General features: G+C 38.7%; 1 protein-coding gene across 1 annotated transcript in view; it reads right to left on the minus strand.

The window, feature by feature from the left end:
* LOC117294465 overlaps positions 1-19,124 on the minus strand; it is a 114,739-nt gene extending 95,615 nt beyond the window's left edge. Inside the window, exons 1-3 of the mRNA XM_033776877.1 lie at positions 18,889-19,124; positions 9,427-9,585; positions 1,822-1,938 (exon numbers count right to left, since the gene is read on the minus strand). The gene's annotated coding sequence lies outside the window, so the exon portion shown is untranslated. The remainder of the gene's footprint in view (positions 1-1,821; positions 1,939-9,426; positions 9,586-18,888) is intronic.
* Positions 19,125-24,275: the final 5,151 nt, after the last annotated feature.

Genomic DNA, 24,275 nt, shown 5'->3' on the forward strand with positions numbered 1-24,275 from the left:
CCGATCGATCTCAAACTTCTACCGGTTTGTCAGTTTATGTATATGGTGGATACCATAAAGTGAACACTGCAAGCAACTGTTTTGTTAGCAAAAACCAATTCTGTAATGTTCCTTTACGAGTTGGTCTATAAAAAGCGTTTGTAACTGTTTTTTATAAAATGCATCTGGTTGGGAAGATGTTTGAAAAGTAGAATACAATGATCCACACAAATTTGCCTCGAAATTGCGTGGTTTTCCTTTATTTTGCGAACTAACACGGTCGGCCATTTATGGGAGTCAAAAATTTGACTCCAGTCAAAAATTTGACTCCGATAAATTGCCGACCGTGTTAGTCGACGAGGTAGAAGGAAAACCTGGTAATTTCGAGGCATGTTTGTGTGAATCATTGTATTCTACTTTTACAACATCTTTCTACCCATATGAATTTTATAACAAACGGTTACAAACGCTTTTCAAAGACCAACTCAACCGATCCAAGGCAACGTATTCCTTTAACGGGTTATGTTCCTATGGAATCGCAGTGTAATGATGGCCCATTGACCTTTAAACAATGGGATAAGAGATGAATTAAACCACCTGACACCTTTTTCCATCTCATTTAATGAGAGAGAGATTAATACTCAAAATGTCCTTGAAACTAAAGCTCAGGGGGTTCACCACCCTTGGGCTGATGATGCAAGCAGGTTCTTGGGTTAATCATATTTTTTACATACAATCAAATGACTCTCTCTTTATATTTTATTATTGACACTCAGTAACAGTGCCATATGTGCTGGAGTCAGACATCTGTGGTGTGGGGACACACATGAGTGGTTCAGGTATTTGGAGTAATTGTGTTTTGTCTGCTATTTTTCATTCTAAAAAAGATTTACGAGTGAGAGATAAAAAGGGAGAGGTTAAAAGCATTTTTTGATGGGGAATTATGTTTTCCATTTTTAGTGTGTTGTGCGTGTCTGGTACTATTATGGAACACTAAGTGGCTTGTAATTTGCATCAATGATGTAGTATTAAGGGAATCAATGTGTGGTGAAGAGGTTTTCAACTAGCGGTTAAATCCCAACGAGGCCTGGCTCTTGATAATTTTACCAAGACGAAGTCGAGGTAAATTATCAAGAACCAGGCCTCGGCGGGTTTAAACCACTAGTTGAAAACCGATTCAACACACTTTGATTCCCATTCATAAATACCTTTTTGGTTAAAAGGCGTAATAAAGTAAGAAACTCTGTAAAACTTATCCGTTTTCGAGTGCTTGAGCTCTGCATGTTTCCACCTCCTAAATAATTTACCCCATGTAAGTTTAATGTAAATCTGTGGACGTTTATTTTAACATATTTCAGCATTCCCTTCATGTACATTGTTCCATGACATTTTAATTCAATTTAAGGAAAATTTATAAATGGTGGACTATCTTCTCCTTCTCTTCTCCTACATGCACGCATATTGCTGGCAAATCGCATCCAATTCCTAGCAAAATATATTGAAAACAGGTCACCAGTTCCAGAAGAGACAGTTGTGGCTGGTAGGTAGTGGCTAGTAACCTGTTCGTGCTAAGCAAGATTGTGTCTTTGCTCAGCAACGCTGCTTGTTCCATGGGCCTAATTTCCTAAAGACTGTAAGCACAAAATCTCGCTCAGCACACAAAAATTTTGCTAAGCAGAAACAGTAAACCAGTCAAAATTCCATCAAGATGACACTGTTGCGACTGGTGCCCCACTTTTTTTTGCTTAGCGAAGAAATTTTCACAGCAGTTTTTTTCGCTGAACAGTTTTATGAACCACGAACAAAACACAGATCTAAAACAAAACTTTGAGCCATTCTTACCTCAAACTGGCGAACGTCTTCCTTCTTGGGGAAGAGAAGATGCTTGTCGTGGAAGAACTCTAATGGTACAAAGTTGCTGTTGGAAAGGCCAACACGGTCCACCAGCACTTTGAAATTCTGCAACAAACAAACAAACCAAGAGAAATAGAATATTGTTAATTACCATTTGTGTACACTATGACATCACATGTTTAAAAAAAGGTCCCACAGCCTGGACTTACTGCAGGCACAATTGATTAACAGCTCATCATTAGAAGAAAATTTAAATCTTGCAAGATAAATCTTGAATTTTTGCTGGATTTGTGATACAAGATGTAAAAAATTAAATTAAAAAAAAACCTTTCAATATCACCTGTTACAGTATATTGCCTGCCAGTAAAAAAACCCAGAAATGCACAAGGTCAAACCCTTTTATATCAATAGAGGCTACACAAGTACAAAGTCTGAAGTAAACACAGATCTGTTCATCAATCCTCGCAGCATCTTATGCATAAGATCGAGAGCCAAGGCAAACAATCAAAATGCTTTCCCATTGAAAACCAAATCACAAAATCATCCAATAACATCTTGTACATTGTCCATCTCCCACCCCCCCCCCTTACAACCAACGCTCATTTCTTTGAATTGGTAAAAAATTACCATACAATAAAATACAAAAATGGTTCACAATTCATCAACTCTCAGAGCTCAACAATAATAATATTCAGCAATAATGCTATACTTTTTGTTACTGACTTAAAGCCATCATACACTTTCGGAACAGAAAAAAAAGTTCACAGATTTACAAATAACTAACAGGGTTTACAGAAGGTAATGGTAAAAGACTTCTCTTGAAACATTATTTCATGAAATGCTTTATTTTTTGAGAAAACATTATAATATCAATTCTCGACAGCGAGAATTACGAGTTTATAGTAAACACATGTCATGACACGGCGAAACGTGCGGAAACAAGGGTGGGTTTTCCCGTTATTTTCTCCCGACTCCGATGACCGATTGAGCCTAAACTTTCACAGGTTTGTTATTTTGTATTATAAGTTGTGATACATGAAGTGTGGGCCTTGGACAATTCTGTTAACCGAAAGTGTCCACTGTCTTTAAGATTGACTGATGCAGATATGACCTTCCAGGCAAATAACCCCATACCAATCCCCATGCTGTGTCTTCACTCTAGCTGAATGAACACAATCATGTCCAATAACGGTAATAATCCGAGCTCTTCCCAGAAATGTCCGACACCACAGGACCAAAATTATCATCCGGCGATTCTATGAAAATTGCATTTAAGGGACAAGTGCCTCTGCCCCTCCCCCAATCACGACGGGGAAAAAAGGAGCTACTTAGAAGCATGGGCGATGACTCACACCCAATAGCTACACACATCCCAGTCAATAATCATAGCGAAACATCAACAACCTGCACAAAATGCACAGCGTTTCCAGGTACCCCGATAATATATACCTGTTAAATTCTCAAGACACTGTAGACCTATACAGACGCCGAGGTCAGAAGTACTTCGGATTCAAGATTACCAATCCAAACAGGAAACCCAGATTTTTTTTCATATACTGCTTTAACAAAAAAGTGCTACGTTCTGTGTGGTGCTGGAAATTAAGGCTGCACATTGCATGAATAACAATGACTGTGACACTCCTGTATCAAGAGTACGGAATGACCCTGGAATTATGCAGTATTCCATTTCCCAGGGATGTACCGTGTACCAATATGTATATTTTTGTAACTGTAACTTCAGGCCCACATTGTATGTCTATCACCAATGCCCATGTAATTCATGCATATAAAACAGATCACCACATAAAAACCTGTTATCTCAGAGCAACTCCCAATACATTAATGATGGGATGAACCATATTGCTCTGATGCTTGCAGTATACTTGCAGTGAATGATTTCCTTTGTACAGAGTAGCACCTACTCAGCAGTCTTCATTTGCCACTCGCTATCATTCAGTTTGCACAAAGCAAGTTTGCCTTAGAATATTTTGCGAGGATGCAAACAATGCTGAATGAATTAATTCCCTGGCACTGGCATACATGTTTTACAGTATGTGTCAAACAATTTGCAGTCAGACTCTATTTAAGTCCCTGTTAATGAGCATTGATACAAGCAGAGTGCTCATGAAAAAAAACACTCTGGTAATTGGGCCACCTTAACTTCATACAAATTGGTCATCCATATGCCTGCTCAAATACGTCCTTCATAATCACTTCCTCATGACTGCCGGTAATACAATGTGAACTATGCACACCTACTATGGTTGTAGCATGACCCAGTTTAAAATGATCCTCATCAATGTATACAGGGTCAAAGGGCATGGGTCAAGCAAACAGTTCAAATTTAACTGTCTTTTTAAGAGAACTTCATTTGACTTTATAATAATACCAAAACTTAATAGCGCCTTAATCATGTAAGCATGCTCTGAGTCTAGGGCTCTGAACAAAAGGCACTAGTCAAACACGTAGCAGGTACAATTGTATTGACAATTTAATTTTAAATAAAATATAAGAAACTGAATTATTAAAATAGGATTTAAAATTATTAAAAATGTTCCATCTGTTTGTATTATGTAAGTGGATGAAGCGTGGATGAAGCGAACTACTTTAATGCATGTTTGGAGTTTTTTTCTTCATTTTGTCCTCCAAGCAACCCACAGCCCATTAGCCTTTTTTGTTGAGCTATGGTGGAAACTATAATAGTGAACTGTTTGGTTTTGGTATTACACAGACATATTTACCCAAACCTAGTAGTAACATAGTGCTGTGCCACCATATCTCAAAACAGCTTAAATGGAAAGAACAACAACCTAGAAACTTTGGGGCTACAGCGCTGGGTGAAAAAGCCACAGTATGACCTTACCTCTCCACAAAGTGCTTACTCAATAAGTAAGGGTAGGCTGTGCACTTTTTTTTTACTCGGCGGGTTGGCGTGGGGGGAAAAGGCCAGTTCCGTTGGGAAATGACACAACCATGACGCCAAATCCAGTAGCCTCCCAAATGGCAACTTCATGAATACGCCGTACATTTATTGCCCAACATGAATATTTTAAGAGTGCGGTTTTGAGCTAGACATCAAGATGTCTGTCTGCATAAATGGATCTTCTCTGTGGAAACGACTTGAAGCTAATTTACCATCGACTTTGCAGGTAAATGTTACTGACTGTCACTATGTGTTGTCCCGCATTCAGGCAAATTAAAATGGAAAGTTTAATAAGGCAGAAAATTTTGGACTTTTGCATTAGAAAGCTAAACATACTAAACAAGCTCCCCCCTCAACAAAGTTATACAAAATATGAAAAACATAAATAATTTTCACATCTTTATTTCATCTGGGAATTGAACAACAAAAGACACGTAAACAAAAACACAAGTGTTAATGACAACTAAATTGCCCCCCTCCCCCTCCAAATAAAATTTCAAAACAAAAACAGGATGTCCTACTTGATCATGAACAATTATTAAAAAAGGAAAACTGCCTTAAACTGTGACTTTTACTTGTTCTAAACCAAGGGGGAACAAATATTATATTTATGTTGGTAGCTGCTGGGCATCTCTTAAAAACAGTTTTTTTCTTCTGAGAGGTCTTCCCAGGGTAAAGAATATATAATATAATTATATCAATAAAAAATTAAAATAAAAAAAAGATTAAAAAAAGACCTGATCTAATGCATGCCCAGTTTTTTTCTTCTGAGAGGTCTTCCCAGGGTAAAGAATATATAATATAATTATATAAAATAAAAAATTAAAATAAAAAAAAAAGATTAAAAAAAGACCTGATCCACTGCATGCCCAATAAAATTATCAACAAACCATTGATTAACCATTGATTCCATCTACTAAAACCATGGCTACATGCCAACTAATTATAATACCATTTTGAGAACAATAACCCTGTTGCATGGGTAAAACATACTGTGCAAACGATCTATCATCAACTATGTAATTAGGGCATGATTCACTTGTTTCCCGAAACCACAAAACTTAAAACCCTTTGTATGGAGAAGCCCATTCAAGAAACCCTCCCACTGTATGAACTGATCACTAATTTTGATTCACCATTTCCTATTCATTCATTATCATTGTCCCTTAGAAGGGGGGGGGAGTGTGATTGGGGGAGGGACACCAAGAACTCAACAATGGTAATTTCGCCAAGCATGATTTGGAACACGATTCATTATCCCTTTATCCTGTTGACAAAAAATCCCCGTTCGGTCAATAGGGATAGCCACAGAGATCACACACGCGAACACAACATTAAAAAAAATTCATCATGTAGCTATTGTTTGAGCCGATGAAAAGAGAGAGGCTGACTACAAAAACATTGTCCCGCCCATTTTTACCCGGTCCCAGTTGAGAAGAACTCTTTGCGATGAATGCACTTTTTTCTTCACAGCTTCCCAACTACCATCTGCCATTAAAATAGAGCGTGAATGGAGGGAGGGGGGGACTGTTGTCAAAAGACTGAAATTGCAATTTCTATCTGTCGTCATAAATATTTGCTAGACAGAGTGGCAAGCCTACACAGACAACGCAACAAGGAAAGAACAATATTGTCCAGGGATGCTTGAAAGATGAATACTCATTGCTCTATTTATAGACATTCGTGTGGCTGTCTACATTTGATTTGTTGTTGGTGCAGCTGAGGGATAATATTCAAGTATTTAAAACTAAAAATAATAATAATAAAGGTCAACTGTACACAGACCGCTGATTAGTTTGTAATTTCTCGGTAATGACGTCAAAGCAGTATTTACGGGCATTGTTAGTATGGGTTCTGAACATAAAAATATGGTGCCACTGAACTGTATAGCCATTGGTGTGGCTGTCTGCAATAGACCTTTAGCATGGTGCAGCCATCTTGAATTTCCCCCATTGACATCAATGTTACCAAACCGAGGCTGGAAGAACAAAATAGTCTGGTTCCTATTTTCAAAATGATTATTAGCATTCATTATTGTTATTCAATACAAGGTACATGACAAAGATGGAGGCAGCATGAGAATCATCTATTGATTTGTTGGTGCAGCTGAGGGATAATACTCAAGTATTTGAAATTAAAAAATAATTATAATAAAGGTCAACTGTACACAGACCGCTGATTAATTTGTAATTACTCTGTAATGACCTCAAAGCAATCTAAACGCATTGCTAGTTTTTATTATGGTTTCTGAACATGAATATGGTGCCACTAAACTGTGTAGACTAGAAACCACTACTCGCTGGCTTTGATAGTACATTTTTGAATGCCACAGAATGCTTAAGTAGTTCACCGCATTATGTAAACAATGCATACTCCATGACAATACACAAAGCTCATGAATAAATAATTGTTCAGCTGAATATGCTCAGGAAATTATCCGAGGTTCAGACCATGGTTTTCACCAAAGAGGGCACCCCTGTTTGCTTTAAAATGGAAATTACATCAAAGGTCATTGGTAATTTATATATTTTCTCAAGAAAATGTGGATCTGTGGGGTGTGATTTAATGTGAAAACATTATTCCATCAACATTTGTCTGTGAATGTCGCCCAAAAAAATGAGAGCAAGCTGGGAAGATTTTTTAACTGTCAGACAGTTGTTAAAAACGAACACATTCAAACGAGGATCGACCTATCATCGCTTCAAAATTATACAAAATTGTATACAGGTCAACTGTTGTATAAAATGAAACAACACTGAATACTTGGGAACATAAATCTTTCAGTCAAATTTTGAAATGTCTGCAAATGACGTACATTGTAATCTACCCTTTAACCACCTGACACTGTCATTTATTTCCAGTTTCAAGTAGAATTAGCAATGGCAAATTAATTAACGGCAATTATTGACAGTCACCCTAAATGTATTTCAAAATTCAGGGGGGGGGGGGCTGTGCTGTGCTGTAGCAGCCTAAATGTTTCTTAAACTTCAAATGTACTTTTTATTTTAAACTAAGGTGGCATTTAAAAAATAACAACTTTCCTTTTTTATGTGAAAACAAACCAGTGCCCGCATTTTTTTTTTTTTTTTTTTTTTTCCACTCTTTTTTCTATTAAGTGCTCTCCAAGGCAGAAATTTGTCACTGTTTGAAGACAAACAAATTACAGCGTCTCTGTACATTATCACTTTGCCCCCAAACTGCCTACGTGCAAATTTGTCAAGTGTAATTTCATCAAGAATGCCAAAGCAACAAACAGGCCTGGGCCTAGAACCCATAAATATTTCAGCCACACTAGACTTTTGGGCCCCTTCTGCAGGTGGATGGGCTGACGTTATATTTTTTTCTTCATCAAGTTTTTATTTTTTATGGCTACAGCCCCCAAGGATGACACTTGACCCAAAAGACTGAGCTTTGGCAGTTTGGAACTTGGAGTATTATTTCAATTTACTGTTTTTTTCCTCTTCAACTCACCAGTGCCAGAAGGGTGTGTGACTGTGTGGTTTTGGACACCCCATTTTAAATTTGGACACCCTGTTTTTTTCCGTCGTACACTTCAAGTAAATAACATACTTGAAATATATTGTAAGTGAACAACTTGGACATTCAGTTTTAAATTTTCAACAAATTTGGACACTGTCTCACTCAAAATTTGCTAAAACCTTGCATATCACGACCTTACCCTAACATGCCCCCCCCCCCCAAAAAAAATAAATAATAATAATAATAATGATAATAATAATTAAAAAAATATTTTAAAAAATTAAAAGAATATTTATGTTTTACAGAATGTCGACAAAAACTTTTTAAAACGCAAACAATAAGCGATGACTGAAAGAATTAATGATTATATGAGACCACAATACAACACCTTGTAATACAAGGGGAGCGGGTGCGTATTTCTGCCATCCCAGCCACAAACTGGAAGGGGGGGGGCACTAAGGGCCCATTCATATATATGTACATGACTGAAATGACTGATAGCAAAGCTTGTTAGGTCAATATTTTCTAAGTACTGATTATCTGTGAACCAATACCTCAGCCATTGGTCTGGGGGCATAGAGGGACAGGTCAGTGTGTACAACAACCAGTAGGTGGAACCAACTGACCTCATTTGCTCAGATGAAACAATTAGTGTCCAGGAACGAACATTGATTAACTGCTATAGGTTCATGCAATGATGGAGGTCAGCCTTATATACTACCATTCATTTTTCCTTTTTTTTTTTTTTTTTTAGCAGCCAAGAGTTGTTGGGGTTCATACAATCCTGCCTTGGAATGGGTCAAGGGATTTAATGGTCCATAATATTTATGTGAACTTTATGGCTGCTACTTTTTTGTGCGGGTTGATTTGTTTGTAAATTGATTTACAAAATAGTAGGCCTGGTGTGGATTTCACAAAGAATTAAGAAGAGTCTTATTTCGAGTTAGGATGAGTTACTCGTCTTAACTTAGGACTAGCCTTAAGTTTTTAATATCTCCTTGCCAAACTCATTGTGAAATCGACCCCTTGGGCGACTGGTGAAATGTCTTGCTCCACTAGTCGCATCTCTTTTTTTTTTTATATATGCTATTTTCTCAGAATATTATGAAATAAAGAACCCTGGTGAGTGGATTATTAAAGGAGTGATCCTCAAATAAAATTTAAAAACGTAAACCAGATTTGGTACTCACCAGTGCTGGCCAGTGGATAGTGCTCGGGCGAGAGCCGTACGGGTCGGCACGCTGTCCCCACACGATGGTCTTCTCTACCAGGAACACCTGATGGGCCTCATCCTGTATGCGTAACCACTCTCGTTTCTCCCAGTCTAGACCATCAAACTCAACATACACCTGCAATGGGGGGATGAGAGAGTAGAGAGAAGGGGGTTTAGACGCGGGTCTCAAATTAGCAACACCAATCCTACCAGGAAGTTCCTTTGGGCTAGGCTGCCAGTGAGTGTCTAGCCTTCTTGTCAACCCGGTGGTAGGGACATCGTTGAGATAAGGGTGGGGGAAGAGGTCCCCTCTGGTGAAACAGCTCTAATAGTTTGCCATGTTTAACACATTTACACACATCACCTGTGTTAATGGCTAAACAGCTTTATGAAATTGGGCCATGCAAGGATGATTACACAGTCAGGCTAGGAAGATATTATTTAAAGACACTGTACACTATTGGTAATTGTCAAAGCTCACTTGGTGTGTCTCAACATTATATGCATAAAATAACAAACCTGTGAAAATTTGAGCTTGATTGGTCGTCGGAGTTGCGAGATAACTATGAAAGAAAAAACACCCTTGTCACACGAAGTTGTGTGCTTTCAGATGCTTGATTTCGAGACCTCAAATTCAAAATTTGAGGTCTCGACACTTCAAAGGGAGCAATCTCAGAATGTTTTATACTACCAACCTCTCCCCATTACTCGTTATCAAGTGAGGTTTTATAAATGATAATAATTATTTTGAGTAATTACCAATAGTCTCCACTGCCTTTAAGATTGCCTAAAAGTGGCAAAAAAACTATCTTTTCACAAAAACAATTACGCGCAGACAAATAATTAACCAACCTCTGTGGCAAAATGTACAGCGAGATGCACACAGTAATGGCATGTGAAAGTCAAAGAGAGTTTCACTACTAGGTGAAGTCAGAAATTGTACAATAAATATGCACAATGATTCTAAGACAGAGTTGTAGAGGTCAATCACCTCACGACCTTAGCAGTAAGAGATACCCCCTTATCATGAGGGTGCATACACAAGCTAAAATACATCATAAGATACACCAAGTCAATCAGTGAATCTACACACTCACAAGTACCTGACCATGACCATGACAATGTATCTACCCTATTCCAGAAAATCACATTCACAACCAACAGGTGTGTCAGTATCCAACCCTAGTAAAACCCAACATGTGACTTCCTTCAGTCCAGCGATTTCTAAATCCCAGTAGTCCCTAGACACCTCTGTATGAGGCAACCTGGTAATCCAACACCCACCCTCCATCCCAACAACTTTCTTTTCTTCTCGTTCATATATCACAGGGGTCTGTAGTACCTTGGGTGTATGGATGGGGGTCTACAAAATAATATAAACCCATACCAATGCATTAACTGCTACAGACAGGCTCCTAGCTAACATAACATGCCTGGAGGGGGTTTACCACTCCAAAGTTCAAGGATTTTTATTTTATTTTTCTGGTGTTTTTTTTTCTCTCTCTGGCTCTGCTTGGCACAATGAGGGTCTTTGTATTAGGCAGGTCATGTCCATAGGTTACCCCCCCCCCAATCCAAACACACACACACACACTATATCAGTGAGGTGATTTGCTATATATGTAAGTGGCTTGGCAAAGGCTTCTTTTGATGTTTTTGATTTAGGGATCAGCTTGGAATAGCCACCACTAGACCTCTCTCTCGCTTTTTCCGTACCATACCAGCCATCGTTTTCACCAAAGCCTTGCACTGTAACATGTAAGCCTTATAATTAATCCTAGGACGGGTTACTTGTCCCCAATCGAGATAGGATGAATCCTAGCGTTACGTGAAATCGGCTGCAGCACAGACAGTGCATTGATGTCAGAGACACATGACTGTGCTGAACACCAGCAATTTCAAAAATCAAATCTTCGGATCCGCATACTCAAATACTTATTTTTGTGTGATCAAAATAAAAATGTCACGAAATATGTAAGTTTTGTTTTCGATATGATAAAATCGAGCAAGGCAAACAAGAAAAATTACTTAAGGAAAACACTTAACCAGCATATATTAGAAATGACCTAGATACTCAAGGATAGAAAGACACAATACATGCACATGTGTGAATTCCTGACCACATTTTAACAACCATAGAGTCTCAGCTAAGTGGAGCAGTGCAAATACAAACTATCAGGTTTCTACAAATTTCCTCTCTCCTAAAAAGACATATTTCACTTCTGCGACAAACAAGTATAAATTTCTTTTCTTCAAAACTAATAATGTCTCAACATGAATAAAACAGCAAGGCTTTCAAACACAGTACCCCCCAAAAAAAAGCAGAATGTATCGCATTCAGAAAGAAAGGAACCCCATCGAATGAATTCATCCAAGCCCTTTTTCAGCATTGTGAACACGCTGCCACAGGCTTGCTCACTCCTAAGCACCCTTGCTTTATTATAAATTCCCCATTCAATATCTTCCCTTTTTTTTTTCTTCCTTCCCTCCCGAACAACGCAGGGCCAGCTATTGAATCTGGATCAATTATGCTCGCTTGCATTGAGTGCTTCAATGGGTGCATTTACGGCCGACTGCACGACTGCTTCTCCCAGGCTAACGTTGAGTCGACTAGACTGCCGTGTTTGTCTATTTGTGGCTAATCCGGAACAACAACTATTCGGAGGGAAATTAAACCGGTAGCTAACATGCCTCGTAGTGCAAAAACACCCACTTCAATGCGGGGTGTGTTTAGATATGAAATGACAGGGGGGGGGGGGGGTCGGTCCTGCTGCGGATCATTCATTATTCAACCACTAACGGCTATAAACACATTTGATTTCATCAATGATATAATAAAAATTACCACAGGATTATTTTTTCTATTTGCAACCATCTTGCCACCGCTTGTTATATTAAATAAAAATTACATAAATAAATAATGGTTTTCACCGAGGGAAACAAAATGTAATTCCTTCCTATTTTAAGACACGGCGTGGAGAGTTCACACTTTCATAAGCCAATGTCCTTTCACAAACAGCATAGTTTTTGTCCTTATGAAAAGAAGAAATTAAGTGTAAAATAACAACAGATGTCATTGCATCAGTGCACAAATTTAGTGACTCGATTTTGCAAAAATGTTATATAATATCAGAGCTATTTTAAGCGAGATATGACATTTGATTATTTTGGCATGAAGTCGATTAATATATTTTTTAGGCATCTAAAAGCACACACATTTGTGCAACATGTGTGTTTTTTCTCTCATTATTTTCTTGCAACTTAAATGACCAATTGAGTCCAAACTTTCAAGGATTTGTTATTTTATGCACATGTTGGGATACACTAAGTGATAACTGGTCTTTGACAATTACCGGCTCAATCAAACCACACTGCGTAGGAGACGTACCCATCAAAAGCAAACCACTAGGCTATCCCTATGCAGACAGTAATCACCGCGCTCCCGGGGTGCTGAATGGAAACATCAAGGGCTTGATTGAAAAATGAAAAATGGCCCCTTGCATGTCAATCCCACACCTTGCCACTGTATCAAAGCTTTAATTAATGCGGTTTGCTTTTTACACGCACAGAGGATCAGAGTTATTACTGGTCGCCACTCAACTGGAAGGGGAGACCACATCCTGGAGGCCAAGAGGTTCGGGCAGAGAGCGCTGATTGTTGCAAGGCTTGTTATAAGGCTACATATTAATGATGTTAAAAATCTATGGTCCAACAAGACAAGAGTGATGAATACTTGCAAGTGTCTTGGTGCAAGACGTTGTTATTCACTATCACTCAACTATCGCGATCCCCGCTCCAATTCTCCTTCCTCGCCGCACTTAATACTATCGTACGATAGCGGGCGCTGTTGGAAAACTTCCAGATCACCCCTACACACCACACTCAAAACTCTTGCTAGCAGGATTGCGGCTTACAGAAGCTCCCTCTATCGATGGAATAGTTGTGACGTGTTTATAGCGTTGAGTGTGTGTGCATACCAACTCAACAACAACGTCTCGCACCAAAACTAGTGATGTGCCAGGTTTTTTTCCCCAATTCCAAAGCAGAGGGAAGAGTGATGGACCCACCAAGAAAAATCCGATTGATACAGTGAATGGTTTACCCTTAAAACCAGCTACCTAGTACAAATCTGTGCGTTACCAATATTGCCCGAGGCATCATTCATTCCCAGGAAAAATTTATTTCATTTCAGCCTACTGCAACCACCCCTCCCTTCCCACACATCACCCAGACCAGTTTAAATATTAATCACACTGATTTGAGTATGTGAATTGTACCATGGTAAGGGGAAACATTTCTGCTTCATAAACCACAAAACAATTTTCTTCCAAGAATTTCATGGCTGGAAGAAAAAACCACAAACACCGCAATTTATTTTAGCTCTGTTTCATTCCATGCTAAGTAGTCCAAACCACATGCATACAAAGGACAGTGGTGTTACAAGCCAGAGATATCAGGGTTCATGAACCTTACATGATCACCCGCAACAAACCAAGGGACAAGTCTCCAACACCCATGGTGTAATTTGGTTAATGACCTAACTACATACTTTCACTCAACCAATAGTAAAGGAGTAATTCAAGCAGAGCTGAACACAAATCTTGTGCTGAACAAATTGATCTTGAAGTAAAAGTTGAACTGCTGAGCCCTAGTCCCTTACGACTTTCACACCTATCAAAATCCAACAACAGTATGTTTTTGGTTTTTTTTGTAATCCCGTTTCGAACTGGGACTGCACACCAGGCACCACTGGAGGCAATGAAGGCTATTGTCTCAACGTCCCCTGGTCATTGCCTTGGTGCCCTTGAAATGCTACAGTAGAAATTTAAAATTCCCTCTTAAGGTGTCCTTTACCTAGGAGAAAGTGCCTTAGTGCCCTTGCTTTTTTTTAAATGAAGCGTACAGGCCTGGCACACACTGACCATACTTTTACTTATGATCATGCAGGCAACGTCAACATAATCAGAGTTGGACAGTTTGGGTGTGACATAACCATAACTGTGTCTGATTTTGTGCAGAGTGCCAATGGATCAAGCCATTCAGTGAATCATCGCTTTAAGAAAAACTCACTTCAGAAATAACAACACTCTGCAGCTTTGAAACGTAAAGAACAAATGAAAGCCATGGGTCATGTCCTCCAATAACATTAGTAATAAAGTCATGCATCACATGCCTACAAGGAAGATTTTGAGGTTTTGTGGGGTGGCTTTATTTTCCAACTTCCTGTGGCCGAGGGGTAAGGATACTTAAACTTTTGACCGGGGTGGGGGGGGGGGGGTGTCTGGTAGAAGGCAACCCAATCAACAATGCGGAACTGCTCTCCAATGATTTGGACATGATTTAACAATAGATGATTGCAAGCCACGAAGTGTCCAGTCATAAAATTTGCTCCAATGGCTAGTGCCAGGTTTCAACAGTCCCAGTGTCCTTCATGAAATATGCTTCATCCCCATGTTATATCCAACCATCAACCCAGCATCTGCCTTGTTTTATCATCAACCTGTCAAGCCAAACAAGAGATAAATGGCTGTGATATTCATAAACTCACCAGCCATATGGGACCTTTTGGCCAAACCTCTCACAGTCGCATACAGTAAGTGATGGGGTATTTCCTGAATCGGTTTCAGCGGTCACAGCGTTGGGCATTAGAGCTAGTCTTGAAGAGCATATCTATTAGACCTCTGGTTGGGACTTTATGGCTTAAAGGGAAAGAACAGCCCCCAGTGTGTTGCCACTGCCAGAGTAAATTTAAACCCAACCATTGGAGATGCCACACCTAAATTCCAATCGCTGAAAATTTCCATCAAAATTTTCGTCACATTTTAGTGAAAACAACGGAGAACGATTTGTGCTGTGTGAAGGATTTCTGTGCACTTTCGCATCTGGACTATTTTGAGTTCGGCTATCGAAATAATCAGGCAGTAATGTGCTATTTCCTTGAGCTATAACACTTTCAGACAAAACAATATCTCTAGAGGATTAGTACCTGCATGAACTTTATAATTAAGGACCAATCAGACTGAAACTTCAAGATCAAACCTTTTATAAAAAATAATTACTTATCCTGCATTTGTCTTTAGGGGGATGCTTTAACTACAATGACTATAGTCTGTCTAGCCTGACTGGATTCATAACACATATGGCGGCTTGCCAGTTCCAATATTATAACCGCACTGTCCGTCAGTCACCACCTTGACTTACCCAGCTACTTTCATTAACAACAGCTACATCCACACTTACAAATATGACCAAATTGGCCTTGGCATCTGCACACTAGAGTGTTCAATCACAGAGTACTATTATTGCTACTGCTCAATAGGAGAAACACCAGGCAGAATGGATTGTGACTCTTGCTCATTCCAAGTCTCATTGTCTCATCCATTAAGGTCACTATACTCCCGCAATTAAAGGGGTTTGATATCTTTTGCAGATCAAGTTTATGGCCTTGACATGAATCCCTACTCACTATATAATTTACCTGTAGAAGTTTTTTTTTTTTTTTTTTTTTTTTTTTTTTTTTTTTTTTTTAAAGTGAGTATCACAGAGTAATGTTTTCTGGAGAGTCGCGTAAATCGTCATGTACATGCTTTTTAAAAAAAAAATTCACTTAGACGGAAAATAATTTTTGCTACAAGTAACGTTTGAAGGGAAGCTTTCTACCATCATTATCTTCAGACCGTGTACATTTTATGTAAATATGTGGATATTTGTGCTTTGTGTCGTACAAAAAGTACTCAACCCCTTTAAGGTCACTATACTCCCTCAATTAAATAGCAATAGCTGCTGGCAGGCATAGCAATGGGAAAGGGCAGGGGTGTAACTGGAAACTATAAACCTATAATGTCAAATATTTACATACGTTGTATTGACAAACCAATGCTGTTTTGGGTTTGTTGTGTTTGTTTTTAGCTGGTACTTGCATTATGTCTATTATGTCAATTCCCTTTGTGATGACTGCAACTTTAACATTCCAATTACGTTGACAACATGGATCAAGCGGCTCCTAGATACCCAGTCCCAAGTTCTCTTTGTTTATCATGCAATTAAAAAAACACAACTCGAATGCGAATGCAGTACAAATTATGACGTCACAAATTCGCAACAAATACTTCGCATCTGTTGACTTGTGCTGAAGTCCTGCGAGACACTCGCTGCGAAAACAGCCAGCAAAATTTGCTTAGCATTCGCATTTGCAGGAAGTATGAATGAGGCTTTAAGATCCAAAACTCTTTCTTTCAAACAGCTGTGTAATTTGACAATCAAGTGGAATAGTGCTTAATTCTGATAACAGATTCAATGTAAGCTTAATTCCATGTCTATTGTATTGCTTAACCGACTTATATTACATGTATGTATTTTAAGGTAAACAAATTTTCATCTATTGTACAACAACAACAAATCATTTTGAAAGCAAAATGTTTGCATTGACGAAAGCTTGGTTTCAAAATTAGGATGAATAATGCTTGTAAAAATAGTCTAAAGAGGATTCCCACATTGCTTGCAGCCATTGAACAAGTGTTGTTTATTGATAATTGATATTAATAACAGTATGAATAAATAACATTTATAAAGCACTTTCTGCAGGCGTTTCAATAAGTGCTCTTGACTATTCTGACTGGCGCCTAAAGGTAAACCCTTTGAGGAATATAAACATCTGGATTTTTTTTTAATCTAAGGATCAAAAAGCAGACAGGAACCTGGACAATACACAAGGCCTGTTATAAGCATTCATTTTATTCTAATTGCCTATTCTCAATCCAGTCAGCGACTCACTTCCAGAGTTCCATGAACTGCAACTCATATTGTTTCTTCATCAGGGAAAGATACAATTTAGACAATGTAATCTCCTTTCTGGTCTTAATTATTCAGAAGAAAGTGGCTCGTCTATCGGATTATTCTCTCTTTTTTCGCAGGAGACAAAAGCAATCTTTAGAGGTGATTCACAGGATTCCCAATATGCAATCATGGAGGCTTTAATCAACAGCTAATCTTGCACGTATTCAAGGCTGGCTCCTTAATGTGATCATAGAACGTCAGATATTTAATTTCACAAATTTCTAGAAAGCTTCAATCAACTACATTTGAAATACAGGTATTTACTTGAAACAGTTTAATAATAATCGATGCTTTCAAGGTATGGTCATCGTTTGTTTAGGTCACCATAAAGGTGATCAGGTATATTTATCGTAATAGATATTAGAGAAGTCACAGTTTGCAAAAGTTTCAGGTTGAAAACAGTGCCTTCTTGTGACAGCGCTTACCAACCGCATCTCTGGCCGTATTGAGGGCAGCAGTGAAACGAACAGCACAGATATTTCCCAAAGGTCATCCGCAGGCAATCTTTGGAGATTTGTTTTAATTTATAATTTTTTAAACTTACTTTATTGATTTCTAATCAACAGGGGCCACTTCAGATGAAATAATTTTGCAGGATGCTTACAACCATCTTTGTAACAAAAAAGGATAAAAATCACACAATTTCTTTTCCGGGATCGTTACCAAAGTGTGACTTAGTTTTAGCTAAAACTCAAGTGAAAAGGCAAATGCAATTTATTTGTTTATTTGTTTGTTTGTTTGTTTGTTTAAATTTATTTATTTCAACAAAACCTCCAAAAATGGAGAAGATAAAAAATACATTTTGTTCGTACTCGCATAACCACACTCAATCCAAAGAGCAAACAAACTATTGATCGCCACAATAATAGTTTGGCAGTTCAAGGGTCAAGCAGTTCAACGGGTCATAGTCCCAACCGAGTCGCCCCGCTCACAGACACTCCCCGCACAGAAACTGCTCTCTTGCACACCATTGTTAACAGAAAAACTTCCATAAAATACCACACAACCTGTGGGTCCAACCATGTGCAATCACAGATAAAGAACAAAAAGCAATGCTTGTCTCCTATCAACTCAATAACTTCAAAGTACAACTAAACCAGCAGCGAACTTTGGAACCACTTTACACTAATAAAGTTATAATTTAACCTTAAATTGATTGCAAGTAACCCAGTGAGTAGTATTGTTGGACACGTCTGATGCATTTGACACTCCTCAATTACAATTAAAAATCAATGATCTGTTCAGGAACCTGATGGTGGTAGTGATCTCCGGTCATAAAGAACACACAGTATTCCGAGCCGAGAAATTCCTTCTACCTAATATAGTGCTCACCCATATGGCAGTGAGAGTGACCCTGCATGCCTCATCGAGACAGCCCCACACAGTGCAATAGTATCAATGGATAGGGCCTTGGATTACTAAACCCCCATACAGTATACAACACTAACAAATGTAAAGCTAATTAACTGTCACACTTGAAACAAACTCATCAATGAAAAAAAAAGCAAACATGTCCGACACTGAAACAAGACAACAAAACAGATTTAAATGTCAATACTAGAAAATGCAAGCAAAGAGAGAGAGAGAGACAAGGGGGGCTTACGTTTACAGAGAGCAGTGTGTGTGCGGTTGATTCTAGCAGACAAACATGGCCGTCTTTGTTAGCACTGTGTGTGTGAAAAGCCTACTGTGTGTATTCAATCCCAGGTCTTTCTGATAGACGACAAGGTCTCTCTCTCCCCACTACACACACGCAGCCAGCCCCGGTTATATTAGCTGTACACACCTCATGCAATAGGCATACTATACACATAAGCTGAACTCTCTCCACTGCTCTCTGTTGCAGTATGATTGGGTCCACACAGCACAGCCAGGCATTACAAATACTGAGTTGAATGCCCTGGGGCATGAGACCTGACTAGCTGGGCTTGTGCTTTGGACATGTTAGCACTAATTTATCATGCATGGACTTTACAGTCTGTCACCACATGCACACAATGTAGACCACTCAATGCATATGTTTTTTATGACCCATCCATGTACCAGTAAATTTTATTCAGTGGGTAATAATAACATGTAATGCGCAATCAAAAAGTAGAGAAGTCGGATGATGTTGTTATTGCTTAGGAAATAGGATGGAAGAATAAAATGAGATTATTCCTAATAGCCGTACTTTATTCATTTATCCATTTGCACAAATCAGTGACCTCAAAAGCAGCCCCAACAGCATCATCGACAACTTTCTAATTTTCAGGCAAATCACATTTTTAGAGTATGTTATAAATTAATTTGTACCTTCTAAAATTATGATTTCTGGTAAGTTTTCAAATACTGAACTCATGACATCAAAATATTTGTCCTGCTGTTGCGTTCTGTTCTACAAGATGGGCAAATTAATCAAACACAGTCACCATTTCCTAAAACACTATTGGTAATTACTCAAAATTATTGTTTGCATAAAACCTTACTTGTTAACGAGTAATGGAGAGCTGTTGATAGTATAAAACATTATGAGAAACAGCTCCCTTTGAAGTAACCTAGTTTTTGTTTAAAAAAAAATTATTTTCCACGAGTTTGATTTCAAGACCTCAGAATTAGATTTCAAGGTCTTGAAATCAAATTTAAAAACGAAAAAAAATGTTTCCACAACTATTGAAAATAATTGTATAAGAACCATTGTTCATAACCATTTTAACCAAAACCACCCAAAGTATGCTATTATACTTTTTAAAGGCTGAATTTGCATAGTTTTGTTTGTCTTGGTCTGTTGACTGTATAGGGCCTACAAAGTATTTGCGTTTTGTTTTTTTTCCAAAGAGATTTACGATCAAAACCTATTGTACCTCCTACACTGACTGTAGCAACCTCTGCATTGAAAGCTTCTAGGCTGTAAGTATTTCTGTAATTGCTCTGTGTTTGCAACAGGTTTTTTTCTTCCCTTCTTTTTTTTTACGTTTTGTGTAAATGGGTCATTAAATTATAAAAAGGTGTGCATATTGTGCTTTGTCAAGCACAATGAAATTTATTCACTTCCTGCGATTAGAAAGAAGCTCATCGCAAACAAAATCCAAGGATTATTGCCCCTCCGCAGAATAGACTGCCCTCAGCTTAACGCAGGTAAAGAATGAAAAAACGGCCTCCAAAGATGTATAGTATTTCCTCGAATTGAAGAAGAAAAGAAAAACAGGGAATCGGAACAATGGCTGGGAAACGAACAACAGGGGTAAGAGTTGGCGCACTTACAACTTTCAAAGAGACAACTAACGATCGTAGTGGGGTGTTTTTAGTAGTAGGCGAGACCTTGGGAGCTGAATGGTGCGATTTGTATTTCAACTGATCCCACTATGCTCCCATGCAATAATAGAATGGCCAAACCCTCAGCCAGTGGATAAACAGGTTCAGACTGGATTGCTACAACAACCAGTCTATGGTGTGATCAGTCGGGGCATTAGATCAGCATAACAAAGGGGTATTGTTGACGACAAAGGAACCTTGGTAGTGCTAAGGGTCATGAGGCAATTAAGGTGTGCAAAATGACTTGAGAGTGTTCTGGGTGAATGTTTGGAAGGGGTTGGGGGGAATCGGGTGGCTAGGTATGCTAAGCGATCGATACAATCAGCTGCTGAACGTAATTTATTTGTTGACTTGTTCATTCTGTTCCTGCTTTGAACAGCCTTTGGTGAATACAATGTGAAGAATCGATCGTCACAATGAGATGATGGGATGACAATGCAGGCTTGTGATAACACTTGCACCTGACCAACATGCTCTAAAGCTGCAAATAATGAGCACTTTTAGGAACTCCTTTTAAACAAAACCACTTGAACAAAATCTCCATGAGGATGTCTGTTCCTTCAATGTCCCCGTGTCCTTAAGATAGTTACACACTTATCCCTTTCTCTGCTCCATTGACAATTCAATGGATTGGCGTTTACTACTCAATGGACTGGCCTCCAAACATGACATGAGGGCATCCGCTTAAAAAACACTGTGCATCAGATCGGGAAATAATTATGGTGAACTGAACTAAAGTGCCGGAACTACTTTTGACCTCTTGAATTATGCAAGATGTCATTGACCCTTATTATCAACAGGGCAAACTGGTATGATGACAGAGTGGTTACCAGGCTCTGGCCCCCATGCAGTTTACCAACTAGTCTTTGCTATACAATACAGACAACAAATGAAACTGACCTAAGTGGTACCTTAAATTCCCCATGGTATATTTTTGAAGTCTTTTTACTAAATGATATTTGTGGATCACTGATAACAAATGACCACGCTGTAACCTAAAGTTGGAGTTGTTGATCTAACCAAAAGCAAATAATATTGTCAGGAATTCAGATAAGGCCCAGCTGGGTCAGAGTGGCCCAAGGTCATTTGAAGCTGTTTAATGACCTCTAGCCATTCAAACTGTAAAGATTCTGTAGTTGGGCCAAGTATTACAGGGACAGAAAATGTACAGTCATTCATTTCTAGTTTTACAAACTACTTGCGTTTTCCAATGACTGCTTCACCAAAAGTTAACTTTCAAAAAGTTCTGGAATGGATGGAAGCTCTTTTTTTAATAGTTTCAAATAGTTTCCAAACTATAAAGCCAAACTATTCCCCCTATCCTATAATCTAAACTGTATTTAATTTGCATTGGGGCAAACTTGCATTTAAGAGAGGGGGGGGGGGGGTTATAATAATAATAAACAAACACTGACACTAACTTTCAAAAAGTTCTGGAATGGATGGAAGCTCTTTTTTGAATAGTTTCAAATAGTTTCCAAACTATAAAGCCAAACTATTCCCCCTATCCTATAATCTAAACTGTATTAAATTTGCATTGGGGCGAACTTGCATTTAAGAAAGGGGGGGGGGGGGGGGTTATTATAATAATAAACAAACACTGACACTAATTTCAAAATCATGTAGTGTATATCCAAATTCTTGGCTGGTGAATATTTTGAAGAAACGAAATAATATAGGGCCTATCTAGTTTGTGTATAAAATAAAAAGTGACTTTTCAATTCACTGTGATCAAAGAGCAAATAAGTCAAGCAACAAAATCCATGCTCCAATAACTTGCCACAACAAACAAGATTTATTATAGGTGGATTGCGCCCAGGAAACATCTAGTTCAGATTTAGGTGGAGATGAACATAGCCCGGCCTATCACCGTCAACTTCACTGCACACTACACTTGAACAATGTGGGAGCGATGCAAGAATGTCTGGCTGGCCTACATGCATAAATAACCTTCCAATTACCCCCTCTTCCTTCAATCTATAAACACATCCCCTAAAGTTGCGCCTTCGTAATTGCTCCATGTTCCCACTCTCTCTTTTTTTTGTGGCCGTAGCAGTAGCTCTCAGTTTACATTTCAAATGGAATCGTTTTGGCAGTCTAAATTGTCAAATTATAGCACCCAACCAGCCTGTATTATCCGTAAACAGCTGCACAGACTGAGAGGGAGAGAGAAAATGAGACAACAAAACCTGAATGATGTCAAGACTGCAAGCTGCCATTCCCATCCCAGGGGGGACATGAATGTTATTCATAAACTAGAGCCACACAGTGAAGGTGCAGCAGGGAGAGGTCAAGGTACTATGGAGGCAATGTTGAGAACACAGACACAACACACAGTACTGCATGTACTTTGATAAGCATTTTCAGAGTGCTTCTTTTCATGTTTTCCCCCTCCGCCTCCCTAGCTGCCCCGAGCTTGTCAGATTGAGAGTTCTGCCCAGGGGAAGGCTGTACTTTGCCTGTTCTCTTTTTTTTTTATTTAAGCTGGCTGAGACAAAAAAAAAACGAGCAGATTTCTGACGGTTAAATCCCAGATGTGAATCAGTCGGTGGCCGATGCCTAACAATTGATTCAAACCACTTCTTTTTTATTTGCGCCTGAAATAAGCTTCACTCTTTTTCCTACCTGTCTGTCAATTTCATATTCAAATAAACAGACAACTAACTGTAAATTGACATTCACTCCGAGAGGGAAACAATGATAAACACTCTCTCTCTCTCTCTCTCTCTCTCCTCTCTCTATTATAAAAGAGCACTGCTTCCAGCTGCATGAGCATAACCAAACCTAGCTCAACTAAATAATCACTCTGATCCACTATGAAAGGGAAGAGAGTCGAGAAGAAAGAGGGGAAAACACACACAAAAAACCATCATCAGTTGAGAAGAAATCATTCACGTTGTGGACAAACACACTGATGATGTAGACACCTTCATGTAAACTGAATTAAAATGCGATTTTGCCACTCATTATTCTTTCTTGTTGATTTATCATAGAATGGGAGGAGGGGTCTGACTTTTTAACCATCGATCAATCACTGTACATTACCAGCAAACAGGCTGTTCAATTGTCACAACCCGTTTGTATGTAAGGATCCATACATCCTCGTCATCGTCGGGAGTTTTTAATTCAACCCCAGCGTGGGGGGAGAGATTGAACGCATAGCAAATCAAGTTCAACATCTAACTTTGTTAGCTGCAGGGTCAAAGCACTTTTCCCCCTTCTAGCCTGCACTTAAGGCTGCCGTGATTTTGACAAAACAATTTAGTATCAGTATTCTCAGTGCCCTGTAGCATATTAACGAGCCTTTGTATACGTTTTTTTTTTTCTCTATGTCTTCCTTTAAGGGTTAACCAGGCCATAACCGAAACCTGGACGGGTTGAACACTAGTATAACTTGCAATGGGCAAATTAGACTTGGGAATTCCAAGATTCTGGTCTTCAATTGAAACCACGTCATTCAAGACGGTTTCATCTCGAAATTCCTGACCAAATACAAAGACAGAATTGGTTTACCCATTTCTCAAAAACTACAGCACCTCAACGAGTCATATTTTAAGGGAAGCTTTCTACCACCATTATTTTTGAATGGTGTAAGTTTAATGTAAATCCGTGGACATTGTGTTTTAAGTTACAAAAAGTACCCAAATCCTTTTTAACACAGTGGAATAACCGAGTAACTACCATTCTTCCTGACAC

Source organism: Asterias rubens, chromosome 9 (assembly GCF_902459465.1).
Source record: "Asterias rubens chromosome 9, eAstRub1.3, whole genome shotgun sequence".
Classification (NCBI taxonomy): domain Eukaryota; kingdom Metazoa; phylum Echinodermata; class Asteroidea; order Forcipulatida; family Asteriidae; genus Asterias; species Asterias rubens.